This window comes from Haliotis rufescens, unplaced genomic scaffold (genome assembly GCF_023055435.1).
Source record: "Haliotis rufescens isolate VD_foot unplaced genomic scaffold, xgHalRufe1.0.p SCAF_23, whole genome shotgun sequence".
NCBI lineage: Eukaryota > Metazoa > Mollusca > Gastropoda > Lepetellida > Haliotidae > Haliotis > Haliotis rufescens.
In genome coordinates, this window is record NW_025963924.1 from 10,908,372 (window position 1) to 10,930,029 (window position 21,658).

General features: G+C 39.4%; 1 protein-coding gene across 5 annotated transcripts in view; it reads left to right on the top strand.

Moving 5' to 3' along the window:
• Nucleotides 1–21,658, top strand: part of LOC124133063 (plexin A3-like) — a 223,721-nt gene that overhangs the window by 114,869 nt on the left and 87,194 nt on the right. For 4 of the 5 annotated variants that reach the window (XM_048401776.1, XM_048401775.1, XM_048401774.1 and 1 more), the window contains one exon: nucleotides 6,245–6,290. The gene's annotated coding sequence lies outside the window, so the exon portion shown is untranslated. Of the gene's footprint in view, nucleotides 1–5,677; nucleotides 5,731–6,244; nucleotides 6,291–21,658 lie in introns of those variants that run through there. The other variant, XM_048401777.1, reaches the window with a different exon arrangement.

Below are 21,658 nucleotides of genomic sequence, written 5' to 3' on the forward strand. Positions count from 1 at the left end.
ACTTGTCTGTTTTCTATTGTTCTAAGGGGCTAAAGATCCCCATCACCAGGAACGGTTGAATAAAAGAATATGACTTTTGAATAGAACTCCTTTGTGCTCCCTTTGTACCAGCCTGGAGATTGGGTGAGGTGAGGTGAAATTGGGTTTAACGTCGCGTCCAAGATTATTGCACTTATATAGCGACGTGCATGCACGTGTATGTGTGTGTGTGGCTGCTTGTACTAGTCCGGACTGATGCCGATTTATAGTGCTAGCTCACTGAGATACCATGCCGCAGTTTAACATGAATACCCCACTCAGACACAGTATACTGACTCCGAGCCGACCAGTCCTTGTTTTAGCCCCTTAATGCCGAGCGCCAGACAGGGTAACAACAAGTACAATCTTTTAACGTCTTTTTGTATGACGCGGCCCGGGATCGAACCCCGGACCTTCCGCTCTCCGGGCGGACGCTCTACCACAAGACCACGGAGGCGGTCTCCTGGAGATTGGGCTACTTGTCAGTGTTTGCTATGTAATCACCGGACACATGCAATGTGTCCGCTTCAGTTTCATTGCACATGACAAGGCAGCTTTGCTATGTTAATAACATGTCTAACTCAACGTCAAGTGTCATATTAACAACTGTTTTTTTCATAAATTCCTAATTAGAATTGGCATTTATGAGTCAGTGCAGTGCTCAATGTCTTTAACAGAAAAATGTGCCGAGTTGGTCTGATCTGATCGGTCCATTGTCTTCAGTCGGACTTGGTTGCAGAGGGGAAAGTGTGTTCAAATTTAATTACAACGATCCCGCTGTTAAGTCCATTGTTTCTTCATCAAGGAGCATTGTTGAAGTTGGGGATTACATGAGTGTCAGTGATGTCATTACCGTGTTGCTGTGGGAGTGATCAGGGGGTTGATCACGAGACGGTGGGGTTTAGCTGGAATCTCAACCCGCCACAAATAAATTGAAGATTTGTTAGAATTATGAAATTGAGCTGAAGATATTCTCAAATCCTCTCACATTTTGCAAGTGAATTAAAGCAAGTTCAGGATTAAGATGCACTTTGCCTCCTGTTAAATGGTTTTGCTTGTGGGCTATGAATGCAAGATTTGATGTAAAAAAAAACAATTTGAGATGTGACACAGTTTATATTGTCGAGAGAATGGAGGACATGTTGTGGTTATTTGAATACTTTCTAACTTTTGTGGTGGCAGTGAAGTAGCATGGTGGTTAAAGCATTTAATCGTCATGGAAAAGGCCTGGGTTCAAGTCCCCCTCTTTCTCTCTGCTTTCTCCTCTCTCTTCCCTCCCTTTCTCTTCTTTCTTTCTCCTCTTTTCTCTCTTCTATACTCTTTCTCCCTCTTTCTGTTCTCTCTCCCTCTTCTCTCTTTCTGCTCTTCTCTTTCTCTTCAGACCGCCTCTGTGGTCTAGAGGTAGAGCGTCCGCCTGGAGAGCGGAAAGTCCGGGGTTCGATCCCCGGCCATGTCATACCAAAAGACGTTAAAAGATCGTACTTGTTGTTACCCTGTCTGGCACTTGGCATTAAGGGGCTAAAACAAGGACTGGTCGGCTCGGAGTCAGTATACTGTGTCTGAGTGGGGTATTCATGTTAAACTGCGGCATGATATCTCAGTGAGCTAGTACTATAAATTGGCATCAGTCCGGACTAGTACAAGCAGCCACACAAACACACACACATACATGCACGTCCCTATATAAGTGCAATAATCTTGGATGCGACGTTAAACCCCATTTCACCTCCCCGCTCTGCTCTGCTCTGCTCTGTCTCTCTCTCTCTCTCTCTCTCCCTCTCTCTCTCTCCCTCCCTCTCTCTCTCTCCCTCTCTCTCTCTTTCTCTCTCTCCCTCCCTCTCTCTCTCTCTCTCCTCTCTCTCTCACTCCTTTATGTCCATTCTTTCTGCTCTTCACTCGCTCTGGTGTACATCCTAATGTCCAGTTTGACAAGGACTACCTTAGACGCTCAAGTGCAGTACTGGAGTGTTCTCTATTCACACATAAGGGTGATACAGCTGCAACATTGCTAAAATCACTCTCACTCAATATATTTCATCTCATAAGTGAACATTATCCAATGCATGCAAATATATAAATGTATTACTCTTTGCAAAAGAAAATTGTTTTTGTGAGTACATAATATACCATTCTATTTGTACTCAATCCCATTCTACTTTTTCGGAAATGTTTTAAATGTTAGACCAAACATCAAAGATATTCAAGACAATAATTGGATATGTATTTTTTGTTTTTTCCTTTGATTTATTCTTTTAACAAATATGAGCGCTATGCAAATAATTATAACAAAGGAGATATATCGTAAAATATTCCCTGCTTCTAAAGGACAGAGCCTTATCAGTATTCCATTTAGCAAAACAATACCACAATTGACAGTTAATATGAAGATTTATCACCAGTTGGAAATAGCCATTTGAGAGCAGCATGCCAGATGGTAGAAGGCTTTTGGTTTGTTTCAATATGTTCTTAATTCTTTATTAATTATTTTTCCATGGCTTTGTTACATACATATATTTTATGTCTTAATTTTCAGTACGTTTGTATCAAAATGCCCACTCATGTCTATTTTTTCACATTGTTCTACTAATAGAAATAGAAATATTCTGCTTCCATGGTCTAAATATAGAGCGTCAGCCTGTACATCGAATGCCCATGGTTCAATCCCCTGTCTGCATAATACCAAAAGAGGGTAAAAGATGGTACTTGTTGTTAAAGGGATAAAATGAGGACTGGTCAGACAGACTCAGTTTTTTTGTGTCTGAGTGGGGTATTCATGTTAAATTGTGGAATGGTGTCTCAGTGGGCTAACACTATAAAATGGAACTAGTACAAGCACCCACATGTGCATGCACGTCAATATATAAGTGCAAAAATCTTAAACCAAATTTCACTTCACTTCATAAACCGTATATGACAGCGGATAAGCCGACCCTGTAGATAAGCCAAGGTATCAACTTGACCATTGAAATATGAAAGAACATGATATGAGCCGTAGATAAGCCGTTTCAGGAAGTGAAAGGCACAGACACATCGTGAAGTCAGACTGCAAGACTGTGCCGGTACATGTACTTGCAGATATTCAATAATGTAAGATGAAAAACGTTGTAATTATATTGAAAAAGTCATTATTATTTTCTAATGAAGTTTTAACAAACCAGTCATCCACTCCCCTAATGTGGGAAGCTGTTTCCATTGTCTTTTTTTAATCTCATAATGATCGTTATGTTGCTATCAACAAAGCGCCATTTAAGTTAAAATGGTAAATGTGTCAGAAATGTTCAGTTCCATAGAAAGTTCCATGGAGGGTTGTATTTCACTGTCTTGTTCTCGAGGGATGTCCTCGTGGAAATCATTACTTCACATATAAAAAATATAATTTTCTTCATGATTGTTTATTTCCATTTCATTTGAATCTTTAAATTTGATATGTAGATGAGTAGAAACCTATTTCAAACTGTTTAATCCCTGATGGCTGCAAAAAGAAGCAATACAATATCTCGAAACATGATCTGTAAAAACTATACAAAAAAACAACATGATGAGGAAACACTATAAGGGATAATTGTTCTGTGACATTTTACTCCTTGAACAACGGAAGACGTATCTATGTAATGACATCCACCAGTTTATGACCAACGCCGTCATCTGAAGCCAGGCAACACCAATTTCTTGTCTTGGTTTATCTGTCTATCCTATGTTCTGCAAACATTTAAAAAATATAATAATCCCTGCCAAAGCCATACCTCTATTACATCATTGCCATTATCCTGTATGTTGGCTGTCACCAGTCTATGAAAATCTTTACATTTTCATCAGAAGTTCTCTTCAACGTCAGTTGACCCTAATTAGTTGTGTGGATAATAGTTTTCCTCTGTGTTTTTGTGCATACGCAAGGCGGGAAATCTTCAGCTCTTTCCTGTGTGTGCTAGAGTCAACAATGATGTAATAGAGGTTAGAATTATTAGCAATGGTAACTATAGCATGATTTGGTGATGCATCAGGTTGATAGTGTGATTTAATCCCATCAATTTTACCTCACCTGACTGCACTGAAGGTATCTTTTGTCATGGCTTGCTTGTCGGGCAGCATCGGCATCAGCAGTGTCTGTAGACATCCTCTCCTCAGAAACCATTGGCCCAATGAAGCTGAAATTTCACATGCTTGTTCCCACCAATGATGCCACCATACCACCTTAATTTGTTCAAAAGATTCAAATTTGATTTTCAATATGGCGGGCATATTGAAGAACATATTTGTGATCATGACGAGGAGATTTCTACATATCGACCAAACTGTTTTCAATAACACCCACATGAAATTTTGTTTTGAATAACAGTAACAGACATGTTGCCATTAAATATGACCAAATTGATTTAATAGGATGGGAACGAGATATCATTTCATCTCAAAAAGAGAACTGAAAATCTTTGAAAAAGTTTTGGTGTTGACATGTAGAGTACATTTCCACTTTTGTCCCTTCAGTGACCAAAATGTCCGAAGCAATTCAACCATATGTTGCCATGTTTTCTCTCAGAGGAACAATTGACTTGCCTTTGCATGTGTGTGTGATGAGTGCCACAAGTGGAGCAGGATCTGCTCACCTTTTCGCAAACACCTGGTATAAGCACTATTTGATAGTGATTCATAAGCTTGATGATATAGTCTGAATCGTACAAACGGCTATGCTTTTCTGTTCTGATTATGGAAAGGGTTTTGTCTCTTTCATTTTATGTATTTTTGTCCCAATTATGTTAAGTAATTTCCGTGTTAGCACTAACCTTTAACTTACTGTAAAGAAGTAGCCCCATGCATAGGGAACGACCACGTTTTGATTTTCATGCCAGATTGGACTTCTCCTGTGTTGATGCAGTGGAAGTCTTCTCATCTCTTATGTGCCAATTTTTCCTGGAATTTAAATTCCTTCATTATTATTTTTATGGGAGTTTAATCATTAGTGCCACTTCAATTTGTCCTTCTGTTGCTGAGCTGAGGGCCAGCCTGGTGATTATTTGGTTTCCAGCTCTCAAATTTCATTGATGGAACTCTAAAGTTTCAAGGTAAAAAGTGACATTTCATATAGCTCATTTGGGTAAGAAGTTTCAAGAAAAAAAACACTTTTGAATGATTCATTTGAAAACTGTCATCCCATTTGTAGGACTGATGGGAAGAAAATATGGGAAGAACAGAAAAGGTCAAGTTTCCCAAAATTGATAACCCCCTAAGTTGTTAATTAGTAAATTGTTCATTCGAAATCAAAAATAGTTTATTTGAAGGCTTGTTGTTATGGGCGGGAACTTATTACATATAGGAATGTATATTTTTAAAACAATTGTCCTTACATTCCTTACAAAGTTTCTCTGAAGTTAAGGAAAGATGAATTAAGTCATTGCTAAAACATTCTCCAGGTTTTCCATGTGTTGTTTGTGTTTGAAGGTGTGGACGTCACCAGATTTTGTGCCCACCTAGTAACAACCTTATGTTGCTGGTTACAAGTGGGAGTTCTAGCTTCTGATTGGTTCCTCGGCCTCTGGTTGGTGAGGCAATGACTTCCATGGATGTGCTAGCACCATAACATAGAAGCTGATATCGTATAGCACTGGGATTTCATGGGTTGGGGGGTAGCTTGGTTATAATTTGTAACTTTCAGAGCCTGTAGACTGATTGATGGATTGTAGTGTTGTATGCTTTTGAAGGATTTATCTGAGGAATAGGGTAAGGTTTGGTTGATTTGATATTTTTGATTGATAGACCTGCTGTTTGTTTGATTGTCATGCAATGTTTCATTAGAATAGTATTTTTTCCTCTTTTTAATATGACTTCCCTAACCTACTGCAATGCTTTTTCTGGTGTGCAGTGATTGTATGGAGAAATTGTATTGCTGTTCGGATAGATTTGTGAAATGGACGAGTACCTCTGGCATTGTCCCTCGAATCAAGTTCGTTTCATGCAACAGATCCAACAATTGTAAGATGAGACAACATTTGCATGCTTCATGGACAATTTGTAATAAATGATGACATAATTTATCATGAGTGTTATCTGTCAATGTTTATTGCACATTTGCCATGATTAATGCAGATATTTAGTGTAATACAAGCAGGGATATTGGAGGCAGTGAAAGTAAAACTGAGAATGTCCTCAACATAGTTTGCAGGCAGGATGTGATGGAAACCTCTTCTAAAAACTATAAATGCATTGATAAATATTTGTCTTTTTCTGTTCGCAGATGCTGTGAATACATGCAGGTGCTCTATGTGAGGATAAGTGTTTTGGTAAGTATTGGCTGTTGTTATTGTTCTTCAATTGAACGTTGTTTCCTGTAGCTTAACGTCTTTAACGCATAGCTGGGTGTCCCGTCCCAGCCAAACACAACAACGTCGTGGGAATTGTGAAAATATGAGTCATAATTATAAATTAATCTTTCATACGAGTAATGTGTTGGAAGAAATATTTGTAAGTCGTGTTTTGCTCTCATAGTTATGTTATTTTGTGATGTGTCTCTGTGATCAGCTCAGCTGTGTGCTTTTGGCTGAAAGAAGATGCTTGGAGTAGAAGAGAACTTTATTGTATAGAAGGTCCTCATTGGACAGGGTACAAGCACATGTCCAAGAGACCCGTGAAGATCTGGGGTAGAATAGGTCTTCAGCAACCCATGCTTGCCTTAAAAGCGACTATGCTTGTAAGAAGTGACTAACGGGATCGGGGGGTCAGGCTCACTGACTTGGTTAATGCATGCCATCGTATCCCAATTGCGTAGAACGATGCTCATGATGTCAATCACTGGATTGTCTGGTCCAGACTTGATTATTTACAGACTGCCGTCATATAGCGGGAATATTTCTGAGTGCGGCGTTAAACAACAAACAGACAATATGTAATATATATTTGGCACTTTAATGTATTATACAGAAATGTATACATAATCATCTCAAATATAAACAAGCTGGAAATGCAAATTGGTAACTTATGCTTGTATTATATTTTTACCCATGATCTTAACATACACATTTGGTTTATGACATTTAAACACTTGTGGCAGAAGATCTGCTGGACTGAGGTCTTTTAGAGATGTGACTGAATTTAGGTTAATGTGGGTTAGATCTTAAGGATTGATACAGGGAACATCAGTGTAGAAAATATTATGTTTCTACTTCTTCACATATGAAATTCTTACAATATCTTTTGTTACATGGTGTTTGGGCTTATCTGACTTTTTGTATTTGAAGATTGTGTGCACCAAGTTTCAGTTTTGTTACCCGATGCTTGACAATGTTAGGTCAGGTTCACACAGTGCCCATTATGGCTCCTGTTTGAGATCAGACAGCGCTACGACACGAAGAAAAGTGAAAAAGTCGGATTACTATCCTCAATGATCCCGAATGTCCTATCATTGATTGAACGCAGTCGTATACATTCATAACAGAGCCCTACAGACAATATCTGATTTTTTTGGTGAATTTCCCACCACGAATCACAGGATCTTGATCATACTTTTGACAAATTTTAATCAGGAATGGTCTTATCAAGGACGGCAGTAAAAATCCTGAATGTCTGAGCCCTTAACAGGAGATAGATGTTTTATGACGTTGTTTGCTGTTTGTGACATGATTCAACAGGTAGTTGTGGATGCAGTGGCAGGTCAGACAGTGTCCCAATTCTGATGGAAACATACACATCGTTATCCCGCTTGACATTTGGTTGACATTTTCCTTCAAATTCATGATGATTATTACTAATGAGAATTGAAAAGCTGGCATCAATTATGGAACATGTATTTGGCATGGAGGACATTATAAGGGCTAATGGACTCTATATTATGACACACTGTGAGAAGCTGATTGTTTTATCATGAACAATGTTCCTGGTTTAAGCATGATTCAATTCTGTTTCTCACAGAATTTGTGTCTTGGGGGCAGAATTTGATCAGATACACATAATGTTTTCCTCATTTTGAAGCCGGGGCTTGGCAGTCATTAATATCATATTTCAGTTTAAATTATGCAATGACTGTACCTCCCTATCACAAGCAAGTCATGTCGAGACAGGGCTGCGTTTCATGCACTTATCACAACAAGATTTTTGTAACCTCTGATGCAAGAAGTTCGCAGCTAAGCTGGGAATCTATAATACGAATGACATTCGCTTCAGCACTCCGAGGTAGCGGTCTCACTTCCCCAAGGGCCGAACATGTGGCAACCATTACAGCACTGAGCACACAAAAACACGTTCACTTATGTGTTGGGAGCTGTCATTGTGGGTAATTTCTGGGGAGAGCTCTTTGAGACGGGTCATATTTTTGGTGTAACGTTGTGAGCGAAATGGGTGTAGCATTGAAATGAGGCATGATGTCTCGAGGTGCATCGGTGGAGTCTCGGTTGTATGTACATGTTAGTGTTATTGTCATTGGCCCGGAACACACTTCAGCACAAGAAAACAGTTGTAACGGTGTAGATCTGGGTGAGAACTGGTGTAGCTGAGAAAAACCCTTAGGGCTCGCTGAGGGGGTGTTGTGTGCTTGAACAGGCTTTGTATAAGCTAGTCTGTAATGTTCTTTCCTCATGCTCAAGTATCATTGACTTTGAATAGGAATGGGATTTAAATGCTCACAATAAGGACCAGTAGAGTAAAAGATTTGTGTCATTTTGAATATATTGACTTCAGTCGAGTGAAGAAATTGGGTTGAAATTCAAATCTTTTGGTTGCAACAAGTGGAGATGCGTAGTTGTGAAGTATGGAGCACTCTGTTTATCATGGAGTAAACATACAGTGGACATCTTACATGTGTCCCTCTGGGATGTCAAGGTCATATAGGCCCCATACCTCGTGTATTGTAAGCACGGACTGCCATGGGTATTGGGTGGTCCAGCTGTGCGACATGGCTGATTGCGTACCATCCTACCCCATTGGTGTCCGACCTGTGAAGATCCAGGGTAGAATAGGTCTTCAGCAACCCATGCTTGCCTTAAAATGCGACAATGCTTGTCGTAAAAGGCAACTAATGGGATGGGGTGGTCAGGCTCGCTGACTTGGTTGATGCATGTCATCGTATCCCAATTGCGTAGATCAATGCTCATGATATTAATCACTGGATTGTCTGGTCCAGACTCAATTATTTACAAGTGATATTTGACATGTAAATGTGGCGGAGCTATAGCTGTGTTAGTTAACATGTTGATTGATTTATCGACTCTGTATTGTTTGAAGGCTCCACCATGGGGATAAGATACTAGTATCTGTTCCCAGCAACCTATGCTGGTCGTAAGAGCAACCAACTGAATCTGGAGTTCATGTACGTGTCATTGTAACCCGACAGCGTGGATTGTTGCTCATAATATTGATCACTGGATTGTGTCATCCACACTCAATCATTTAAAGACCACAGTCATATTGCTGGAATATTGTTGAGTGTGCCGTTAAACAACAAACAAACAAACATTTGAAGGACAGTTGGGTACCCCAGCTAGTGCTTCCACTGATCATAGGCATGGCTTGTGTTTGAATTTCCAGATACATTTTCAGATCTTACCATTCTGGATATGCATGACCAGTTCTAAGGAGGAGAAAATTCACAAATCTATTTGATATTTTTAATATTTAGTATGCTAAGCACATCGTGATGCAAATAGCTTCACTTCCTCTCCTATTTCAGGGAGCGTTCCCCTAATTGATTTAAGACATGTAATGCACACTCTCTGAAAATTAGATTTCAATCACCACTATGGCCGTGGAAATAAGTTTTCACTTTTGAGAGACGAATTAATTCCTCAATCAAATTAGGTTCTTTTCAATGGTCATCCGTAGGTACTTTACATTTGTCTATCAATCTGCACGACCAGTAAGCATGTTGTCAGTCATCATGTAGTGGCGTAGCCAATGTAATGACTCTTGGATACATTTCCATCAATAGATTTCCCAGAATTCTCCTGAGTCTATACGATACGCGTATCTCATTGAAGCCAGATTTAAGTGACTAACTTTGGACAAGTACATCAAGGTTATACGAGCTTTACGTCTTCATGCACCATCATTCCTTGTGGATTGATGGGAGGAATGTCTCCGTCCCGAGGCACATGTGCAATCAGTTTCAAGTGCAAGACTTGCAGTAATTGCTGGAAATATACTTGACGTCATGTTATCATTGGGCGTTAAGGAGAATTACCTACTGATCCAGGTATAGACTGCGATGCTACATGATTAAATTGAAGACAAATCTTTTGATATGTAATTGCCTTAAAAGGACAAGATAATCATTAAGTATTTCAATATGTACTGACGGTCACATCAGGTGAAATGGGAACAAACATGTATATTTCTTTTTAATTATATCAATCACATTTTATGCATGTGCTGAATGTAATGTTTTTTCATTCTGTCAGTAAGTAATATCACCAACTTCCATTTGACTTACATCTGCCACCACCAATGAAATGGGGTCTTTTCTTACAACAGCTCCACCAGGCTAAGGGACATAACTCCTAAATACAATAAACATGCATACCACTAGCAAGTTTGATATCGTTACACTGAAGATGTAATCATGTATAGTACTGAGAATGGATTGCTTCCCTTTGGCATGCCAAAGGTTCGAATCCCAGATTCGCCCTGAATATGATCCTTGGTTTGTCAGCATTTTACACATGTATGTCGATTTCACTAAAGTTGTAGAAACCTCCATCACTGACAGCATTTCTCCAATATTTACCTGAAAAGATGCGATAGAACTGAAGTACTCATCACACAGGCATTCAACTCCTTCATCCAATATCATGTTTCTGGGAGATTTTCCTGAATTCAGAAATTCAAGTTTTGATTTTCATCCATGTTCAGTATTCAATCATGTATCAAGATACATCAAAAGTTATGTTTTTGCTGATGCTGACTTTTGGCTGGCTAGACTTGCTTTACTGTGAGCTAGGGGCGGTTGGGTAGCCTAGTGGTTAAAGCGTTCGCTCGTCACGCCGAAGACCCGGGTTCGATTCCCGACATAGGTACAATGTGTGAAGCCAATTTCTGGTGTCCCCCGCCGTGATATTGCTGGAATATTGCTAAAAGCGGCGTAAAACCATACTCACTCACTCACTCCTGTGATCTAGATTTGCTTTAGCTATATAATATACACATACTCCACAGTCATAGTGCATACCAAGCTTAAAATGTAGCGGTATGAATTTCCTAATTTCGAAAAATTCTAGATTTGCCCTTTCACTGATTATAAGGCTCTCGCTCATCCATCTCGTGTCATTTACCATAGAAAACAGAATCTGTTGTCTTCGCAGCAGACAGGTTTCAATTTGACCACAGACAATAGTCTGGTTGCAATCATGCAGCAATTAACCAACCAGTAATTCAGGCCATCTGTCTATTTTTTAACTGGGCCTTTTTGTTTCAATTTTACTCAGCAACTGAACTGGAATCGATATGCTCTGCCATCTTAGGAAGTTCCTTGCAATCTGCTTCTAGTTCTTTTCTACTTGGGGCTTTCCACTCTCATCAGCCCCTCTGCCTGGGAAGAATGGAGCATTTTTGCACTTTACACCGTGTGGGAGAACTTGGTGTCAGGAGGTGTGAGAGTTTTCAAGAGTCAGTTTAGGTAATGGAGAACGTATTTCAGCTTCGTTTAAGAACCTTGGAAATGTGCTTGCCCACTTGAACTGATTCATGGGAAGAATGATGTCCCATGACAGTTGCACTGAGGTTGCCATACTTGCAATAACATCCCAGGTTCTGCTTGTGAGGCGCTGAAGAGGGGCATATGCTACTGTTGGCAGAGATCTATCTGTGTAGGGGCTGTTGGTCTTCTGTTTCATCGAGGTTCCTGATGGTCATGCCAAGTAAAATTATAACTCACTCACTCACTCACTCACTCACTCACTCACTCACTCACTCACTCACTCACCTGAAGGTCAGAGATACGCATGGATGCTTGTGCCTGCAATGGAGAATAGATAAGTGTTGATGGAGGAATGTGGGGTTGATTCTGGACTTTGATTCGGAAGAGGTGGCAGGACCTGTTGGTGTTGATTTGGAAATGGGTGATGTTGCATCTGTTACTTCATCTCTGCAAAGCTGGATCTGTTGTGCAGGTGACGTGGAAGATGTTGAGACAACTGAGGATTGAAGGACATGGATTGTTTTACTTAGTGATTTGTTTTAAACAGCAGAATCTGTGCACCTGTAAACAGCAGACAAGGCAGATGCTATTGGAAGGGCAGGACATGTGTAACAGGGCATATTATCCTACCCTATTTTTTATCCCGGGGATGAAATTCTATAGTGTCAGGATGATTCTCCTTCGTGAATTTGAACCCATACCAGTTCTCAGTACTCTGGAGTAAAGCATCCCCCGTGATAATATTTAGGTAGGATATAATCTTTGCTTACAAATGCAGGACATGCACATCCTGTTCACAAACACCTGGAGTCACCACTGATTTTCAGTGATACGTTTATATAATTTTCCCTGCCATTTTGCCATTTCTGCTCAATGAAATCAGTTTTGTCAGATAACTGCTTTTATTACCTTCGAGGGCAAGCATATCAGGGTTCATAAAAATCATTTGCAAGCTAGGGATTACCATGTCATGAGACAACAGTGTATTGTTTCTGTCATCCGGACAGCATTGTTGACGGCATTCGAATTTTATTGTGACATGAGGTCAGAACGACGCCACACCAGAAACAACATCATAGATGAAGATTGTTGGCGTCATTCATCTCAGTATATAGACTTCTTCTTCAGTGATAAATACAACATTATATTTGTGTTCATGTCACACTATGTTGACGACACTCGTGCCTAAATTCTGGTATTCTCACCCGGGAAATACTGGAATTTAGACACTCGTGTATATTCAAATATATCCTCTATATTCTCTGGCATTGACATCATATATTTACAGTTGCTCTTGGATTTTGTTGTTTGCTATGCCAGTGGTTAACAAGAACATTCATTTGCCTGACCTGGCTTTGAATTTTCACATGGTCACAATATGGACCTGATACCCTCTCTGTGTTTTTGTAAATAGACTGGTTTCAGGCACGGCAACATTGCCTGGATTATTGATGGATCATATAATTTGAGCAAACATTCTTGAAGACATGTGGCGGTGAATAAAAGATGACATAAGTTAACCACCATGGTCTACTCCAGAGATGGACTGGCATTTCAGCATACATGGTATTTAAGGGGCAAATGAAATGTTGTAGGGGCTGGTTGTCTTCGTGGTCTCGTGACTCGTTCAAAGGTACTGGGCTGTATTACAGTTTTCAGCAATGTTGGCCCCTTAAGTTCTTAAAGGATGGTGGGGTAACCAGTTAAAGTGATTGCTTGTCAAGCCGAACACCCCGGTTTGATTCCAAATACCCCGGTGGATACCATGTACCCCGCTGTGATCATGCTAGAATATTGCTATAAGTGGCAAAAACCCACTCCTATCACTCATTATAGCTAAAATGGATAGAATTATCATTAAACCACCCTGATGTTATCAGAAATGAGTGGGCCACTGTAACTTGATAATGCCCTCATATTGCCATTATTGTGGCCGTTGTTAGGTGATGTCATAGGATAGGTGACGTCACATTCAATAGTGACGTCATCTGCTTTGTTCTATGGCGTTTCCATATTTGTAAAAGTGAGTCAGTGATATTGTTAGTGTGTAATAATAAAATGTTTAAAACCGATATTGTTTATTTTTATTTGATAACAAATTCTTTCCATTTTAGCTCTATTAACGGCATTATCATTTGCAGAAGCCCCAGTCTTGTCAACAGTTAATACAAGACCTTGGGCTTCTGCAAATGATAATGCCCTGAAAAATAGCGCTACCCTTATAATAGATTCTTTCCAATCATATTCAGACATTGTATGCATATAAGACAGGAAAAATGGAGGGAGGCTTGCCTCTTCTTCGTCTCGTAGTAGGTATGGTAACAATAAATAACATGAAAGTCGTTGAATTTTGGTTGGTTATGGAGTGAATTCTTTGTTTGTTTTTATATTAGTCTGTTTTTCGATATGTAATAGAGTATTGTTGGCAATGGGAGACAACTGTATGTGGGTATGGCAAGAAACGTTCCTCACAGCCAGATCTGGGGAGATAGGAAGTGTTTGTCGTGACATCACATGGTGGCAGAGTATGCACCCTGCTGGTGCATCTTGATGCATCTCTCCGCTCTGTCGGACGAATGAATGCTTCAGTTGGCAAAGACAGATAGATAACAGCAGTACATGGTGTATGAAGTACTCAAGATCTGCAAAACGAGCATCACTGAAGACTTCTAAAAGAGCTTGAGGATATTTAGAAGATGATAGAGACATTATAAGCATCATTTATCTCAAAAGCTAAGTTTTTAAATTTAAAAAAAGATCGGGACATTTGGAATTGATGTTTGGAACTAAGCAAAACCTTCTCGTGTCACTCATATGTAAAGAAGTTGTTGACTTTGAAAATAAGTTCTGCAATGGTATGTTGTGTGGAAACTAGCACGAGGTTCCAGCTCAGCTTGCGAACACTCCATGCTGGTTTGGGCTGCGGATTGTTTAGCTTGTCTGACAGTACAGGAATGTATACAGACACCAGGCTACACCCCGCCTATTTATCTGAAAAATTGCCTTACAGAAAGCAGCAAGCCAATACATGGATCCTGGGATGCAATTTGTCCTGGTGTCGAGAAAAACCTCGGCATGTGCTGTGCTCAAGTTATTACAGTTTCTATAGAACTGACAGTTCTAACATGGTGCGACATGAGAAATGCCAAAAAAATGATTTTGGGAAACGTTTTTCTTCTGTTTTTGCTCCTTGTGGCTTAAACTGTCGCCAGTAATTTCGACATCACTTATTATGAGTGTGTTTTCGTTAGATTTTTGTAATTTTGGTTCTGGAAACATGAACATCAAGAATCAAGTTGCTGAGACAAGATTAATTAAAACAGCTGTAAAAACAGTTTGTCAAAACAAAGTTTACATTTCTGTAAGGGAGATGCAGAAAGATATTATGTAAGTTTGGTGAATTAGCTTGTCTTTCAAGATGAGCTGTTTTCTATTCAATGGATATATTTCATCCTCAAGGTTTCATAATACCAAATGTTTCTTTAGCAATCTGATTTTTTTCGAGTGTGTTATGTTGAGTATTTTGAGTTGGAACATCTTTCAGGGTCAGACCATAACAGACTTGTAAGTCATCGCGTGACAATGTTAGACGTGTCACTCCTTCAATACCCGATTAATTTCCTTTCACATAAAGTTATTCAGAGTTATGTCAATATAAATATTTTGATAGTATCTAAGTAACATTAAGTGATTTTTACGCAGTGTATGTTAGTCATTATAAGCATTGTAATCCAAGTTTTCCGGGACAGTTTAGACCAACAAAGCATCCACCTAAGGCTGATTAGTCAGTGAACTGACAACCCACCTACCACCGCCCCGGGCAGCAAATTAAACATTGTAATCACAAGTACTTGTTTGCTGCATTCAATTGTAAGGCCAATCTTGTCAACTGAACACAGTAACCCCTTATTTCACTTTTCTCTGCCCTAAGGGGAATTGTGTAGCCCCCTCATCTTTGGATCTTTCCGTCTTACGATCGCACAGCCATGACTAAACCCAGTTTAGGATCACACATTCAGGTGTATTACTGAAGAGAATTAGGGATTCCCCCATCAGGGGATCGGCCTGTCCCTGCCACCTTATTGTTAATCAGCCTCTATTGTTACAAGTGTGATGTAAGAGACGTACACCTTAATTATTTGTCATTCACCTGTGTCGTGGGTTACAGGTAAGGAGGCGTACAGGTAGATTTTGCAGGTATACACTTTGAGCGCTACAGGTGAGTGGCTGTTCGTCTGAAGGTTTATATTGATCGCGTTACTGTTGGTAGACTTTGGAATAGCAGCGGTTATAAATTAATTCATCTTCACATTTGTCCAGGTAAGATATCAAGTGTGGTGGTTTTATAAGATGCTTCTATCATCATCAGATTTTGTGTTGAGGTGATTGTGATGAATACCTTAAGTTTGTGTAGGATTATTGTCGACACAACTGGTATTTTTGTCAAGAGATTAAGATTAACATATTGAACCACAGTTTATGGTTGAAACTGGAGATTTTGTATTAATCAAAATAGAAAAGAAACGTTAGAAATGGTCATCAGCAACCTATGCTTGACTTAAAAAGCAACTATGCTTGCTGTAAAAGGTGACTGCTCGTAGTAAGAGGCAACTAACAGGATCAGGTGGTCAGGCTCGCTGACTTGGTTGATCCATGTCATCGTATCCCAATGGCGTGGATCGATGCTCATGGTGTCAATCACTGGATTGTCTGGTCCAGACTCGATTGTTTACAGATTGTCGTCTGATAGCTGGAATATTGTTTGAGTGTGGTGTTAAACAACAAACAATCAATGAAAAGAAACGTGAAGGTGATCATAGTTTTTGCAGGATTATCACTATTACATATTTTGTCTTATTTATTTTTGCTAACTTTGAACATATTTCATGTGGTGATTTCATGTAAGTCAGGATCATTATAGTAATAGAGACTGATACTACATCTAATTAAATATGAGAAAAACAAAGAGAATGTTGTTTAAAACCACAGTAATACACCAGCTGTAGCACAGTGGCCTGTGATAATCTAGCATGGGCCGGGAAACCAGTGGTTGATAGCATGAGGAACAACACTGTTGGAGTGTTACAACACACAGTCACAATGTCAGACAGACTCTTATGATAAACATGGAAACTGGGCACCTTAGACTAACGTCTCATCTCTTAAATGAAATATTTCACAAAAAGAAAAGTTGTTAAATTATCTTAATAAAATAAAGAAAAAGGAGCTCAGAGACTTTTCATTTTCATGAGACTTCAGTAATCTAGACTTGTCAACTATTATAGACTTGCATGTGTGGGATATATTTATTTAGGGTCTGTGCGATAGACTATGGGGAACGATTACCCGAGGATCTCCTTTTGTAAATTGAAGAGTAAGAGAGGAGTGCAACAGGTTATTTTGTCAAAAAGAAAATATTTCCTAAAGGCTAACAGTGGTTCATCAACTGATACATGAAGGATAAGGGATTTAAGTACAGAGAATTTTTTCAACACATCTATCATTGAGGAAAGGTTTCTAAAAAATGCACTTTGGCGCCAGGTTGATGCTTGACAAGAAAGGTAGATGAGGATTCTGTTGCCAAGTTATGTCGCCATGTGATGACACATGTAAACAGATTCCTTCGTGACTGTAGTAAGTTTATGACCGTGTCTACTGGTCGGTAAACAACACAATACATACTGTTAGAGCAGCCCGATAGCCAACCATGCAGAGAGAGATGAGGGCAGCGATAGGGGATGACGTTGTTTCATGTCTCCTTGAGTGGAAAAAGGTTTGCACTGGAGTTGATAGAGATTGTCATCAGGGTATGGCTTCAAGGTGTATGGCTACGTGGAGGAAAGGTGGCACGTTACGCTCGCGTGATCATGAATCCTGACACCGAACGTTTCCGGATAGGAGGAAAATGACACCCCTGTTTACATGTGGGATGACTTATTGCCAACAGAAATTGCTTCCATTGATTTGTCATCTTTGAGATGCGGTATATATATGACCAAATTATAAACATCTTTGCATTTGGTTACTGATATGGTGTCTTGTGGCAAGAAGAGAGGGTGGTGTGGTAGCCCAGTGGTTAAGGTGTTGGAAATGCTGGAAACCTGGTTTGATTCCACACGTTGTGGGGCGCCCACTGAACACTGTTGTGAGTGGTTTAGTCTTGCATTCAAGATTATTGGATTTAAATAGTGATGTGCATTTGTCTGGGTCTGCTTGTACCGGTCTGGACAACTGTTGGTTTTGTAGTTTTATCCCACCAAGATACCATACTGCAGTTAAATGGACTTAAAAAACTGCACCCATGTGGGGATTTGAACCTGGGTCTTCAATGTGATTAGCAAATGCTTCAACCACTAGACTAGATATAGTCTCTGAAATGAACAATTTTACAGAAAAAAACCCAAACAGTTTAATTATAGTTATAAAATATAATAAAAAAGAGCCCAGAGACTTTCTTCGTTCCTGATACTGCAGTAATCTAGACTTGCCCACCATTATAGACTTGCATGGGCTGTTTTGGATATATTTGTTTCAGGGTCTGTATGACAGACTACCACTAGACTACCCCACTACCTCTGATTCCCAATCAGGTGGTGGTGTTATTTTTTAAGGGTGATGTGGGCCAAACCATGTTAGGCCTATGTGCGCCCAACACATTGACTTTACTTAATAAGAATCACAAAGTGTTATGTCGCGAAAAAAACAACGCGAAATCGTTTAGATAAGACATTGAGACGTCAGCATATGTAATATTCATTTGGATACACGTCTACATTGAAAAATTAATGATGGGAAAAAGAAAAGACAGAAGAATAACCTCTGCTTCATGATATGGATTAAAACCTTAAGCTGACACTTTCATATCTGAAACATGAAATACTTGTTCAATATAAAAGTAGATGAACATGGTAGAATTTTGAAATGATTTAAAACCATAGAACTAAGTCTGTTTAAGCCATTTGAGAGCCTATCTAAATTACATCATATTTCCAGATGAAGAGAAGTTGCACGGAAACATACATGATGTTGGGACCTGAAATTGTAGGTGAAGAAAAGCCAGTCTGTCTGTACACAAGAGTTGTCTGTGCCTGTCTTTGCCTGATCGGCCATTATGTCATCCTGGTTCTATGCTAGAGAAGATGTCCAAAAAGGTCTGATCATGAAGGGGAACGGTTGGGGGCCAGTTGTCTAAGGCTCCACAATTCGCAGTGCCCTGATTGTGTTTTTAGGTTTGTGAACAGCATACCCGTGCTTGTTAGTTTTACCAAAGTTCATCACTTCAGGCTTTCCTCCCACATTAAACCCAACACACTCACTAACTTTGATGATGATGATGATGATGATGATGATGATGATGATGATGATCAGGCTTTCCTCCCACATTAAACCCAACACACTCACTCACTTTGATGATGATGATGAAAACACTTAAGTTACCACATGTTCTTTGAACAATTTCTGTGTACTTGACTTCAATTTGTATAATTGTTTGTGATGTGGGCTTGACACCTGAACAGCCGTAACAAAATGTGACAAAAAGTTACCAAGGCTTAAAATACTTTGAAGAATATTGGAATTATTGTTTCAGTAAAACTGTCCTAAAGTTCTGCAATTGCTAACATTTTACCATATTCATTTAATGGCTGTCGTAGGTGTCATCAAATCTGCCAATATTTCCTTCACAGTTTGCAGGTTTTGACAGCTTTATTCAGTAATGGTCACATTCATAGCATATTTTTTTTTATCTTCATATAAATCACCTTCATGAAAAATAGATTTGACAGATCGGAAAAACTTTTATTATTTGCCCATTTTTATGACAGCATTTGAAATTAGGATATGTTATATATCAACCCATTCTAATGAAATAACAGATTTGAGTTTGGCTACAGGTTTGACTGAAAGCAGAAACTCCACGAGAAATGTAGACCTGATTTTTCATGTCCATCTCATCTCCCCAAAGATGGCTGCCATAAAATTCATTTGTTGAAGGGAAGCATATAACGAGATTGCTTGTCAAGTTCCTGCAATGATTCCAAGAACGTATGTGCATAAATCTGCAGTATTGACCAGTGGATCAGTTGCAGAGGATTCATGCCATCTCTTGTAGGTGGTTGACATGACTTCTCCATAACAGTGATGTAGTTTGTAACATAATACCCCGATAAATCAAATGGCTTTAGTCTCAGAATAGTTGTAAATAAATATCCCCAGGCTTTGCGTGAGATGGTTGTAGTGGTTGTTGAGCTGACTGTAGTTTTATGGGGGTCTGGATAATGGACGAAGATGAGGAGGGGCAAGTGGACTACCCAGGTGATATAGGTGATGGGTCCTTGGTGGGATATGGCCAGGTGATATGGCAGGTATCCTACTCCCTGCATGGTATATGCGACAATTTACCAGGAATGTCTCCGACAGCTGGAGGTCAGCAATCAACAGATGGCAATAAAACTATACTACTCTACATAAACAATGGGGGAATGATTAAAGAGGCAAAGCACCCCACCAGCTTGGCATGCACCCCCTGTGATCTGGGAGAAGATTCATTTCACTGTCTGCCACTGATACTGGCAGTGGCATTTCCTTGTCTTTCAGCTGGCTAAAGGGCTGTGGAAGAGAGTGAGAATGGTGTAACAAGGCTCGGAGCTCGGTTACATGAAATAAAGACAGGTTTCTGAACAAAAAGGCAGGGCATTTAGACATCTATCATCATTACCTCCAAGTGAGAAATCCAAGCATAACAGTTTATTGTAAGGGGGCTTTTTCCAGGAGATATTTTTACCCACCAAATGGGTGGCAATTCTCATGTACAAATAAACACAATGTAGTTTGTTAGCTGTTCATGTAAGAAGGCAATGTTTATGAAAATGGTTTGGTCATTATTTGATATCTGGTGTAGCCTAAGGTGAAGATACCCGTTATCACAATCATATGCTATTTGTCTGTCAACATCTTGGACACAAGACACCTTGCTGTCACCTTTTTAGCTGGAAGCTTTAGATTCATGTTGGTTGGGTTTCAGCAATAAAGATCATATGTGCGCTTTAATCTGTGGAGTGCATGTTGTGCTTGTCAATTGGCCAGTGTATCCGATGAATGGTGGTGCCACTTGGCGCTACGATCCTGGGAGGGACAGGGTGAGGGATCAAGTGGGACTGGCTGTTGTATTGCACAGATATAGCTGGGAGGGACATCACAACAATGTTAGGGAGAAGATGTAGGATTAAGATCTGCTTTTGTAACCAGGCAACCATTTTCAAACATTACCGGTAACCATAATTATTATGGTTGAAAATAAAAATGGCATTTAGACATTTTTACATATTAATACAAATTTAAGCTTGTCATGTTTTGTGAAGATTAATCAAAATATGTAATGACTTTTTTAAATGCAACCTGACCTGATTATATTTTGTCATAATTGTCATAATTTATGCATGATAGGTCTAAAAGGGACAGATTCTGTTTTTAAATACCATGTGTTTTTCACTTTTTCTGATTTAGTTTTTTATGAAGTATGGCTATATCGTATCTTGTTCTTAGAAGCGATAAATTATGGTTTGTAGGTTGTCAGTGATGTAAATCGTGTTCTGCTTTGCTCTAGGCAGAGGCTCGGGTTAACAATTTGCACAAGAGATAGCTCATCTTTTTCTCCAAGTTAAGGTTCAAATGACAGTTAGCGCTTAATTTTCATCTCTAGAGAAAGAGTTTGGCTGACGATGGATGCAGCGACTAGCTTCTGACGGCTCATCAATGGCTGTTGGCTGTAGTATTTATAAGGTTCTCAATAACAGCTATGATGATTTCGCCGCCATTATCAAGCAATATCCTATTGTTGGATGTAGATTTGCTCGAGCATATCGTATGTGTTGTTGTGTCGTGGTCTGAATGTGAATGTTGCAAGCAGTACACAATGCACTCTTTGTATCATCGGGGCGGAATAATGTCTTCTGTTTCTATTTCCAGACTCCAACGTACAAAACAATTGCTTTCCTTCAATTCTGTTGTATACTGGTATCTTGCATTAAT